Source organism: Arachis duranensis, chromosome 5 (genome assembly GCF_000817695.3).
Source record: "Arachis duranensis cultivar V14167 chromosome 5, aradu.V14167.gnm2.J7QH, whole genome shotgun sequence".
Lineage (NCBI taxonomy): Eukaryota > Viridiplantae > Streptophyta > Magnoliopsida > Fabales > Fabaceae > Arachis > Arachis duranensis.
The window spans coordinates 32,765,983-32,766,495 of NC_029776.3; positions in this window are offsets into that span (position 1 = coordinate 32,765,983).

The following is a 513-nucleotide window of genomic DNA, read 5'->3' on the forward strand; positions in this document are numbered from 1 at the left end:
ATTCAAAATTTTTAATAAGAATTCCAGGAATCATGCAATGTTAGTCTAAAGCTTTAGTCTAAAGAAATTAGACATGGCTAGCCAAGCTTTAGCAGGACATTGCATTCAAGAGCTAAATTGATGAGAATCAATCAGCTTTGGTGATGATAAGAACATCACCTTGAAACACTAGAATTCATTCTTAAAAATTTTGAAAAATACCTAATCTAAGCAACAAGATGAACCGTCAGTTGTCCAAACTCAAACAATCCCCGGCAACGGCGCCAAAAACTTGGTGTTGTTGCCGGATCAAAACTTGGCACTGTTATTGCAGGGAATAAATGCAAAACTGTAGTTAGGACATTTAATTCCCCGGCAACGGCGCCAAAAACTTGGTGCACGAAATTGTGATCATCAATGGCGCCATCAACATGGTACGCTCAATTGCAATCTCAACTCTTTATCACAACTTCGCACAACTAACCAGCAAGTGCACTGGGTCGTCCAAGTAATAAACCTTACGCGAGTAAGGGT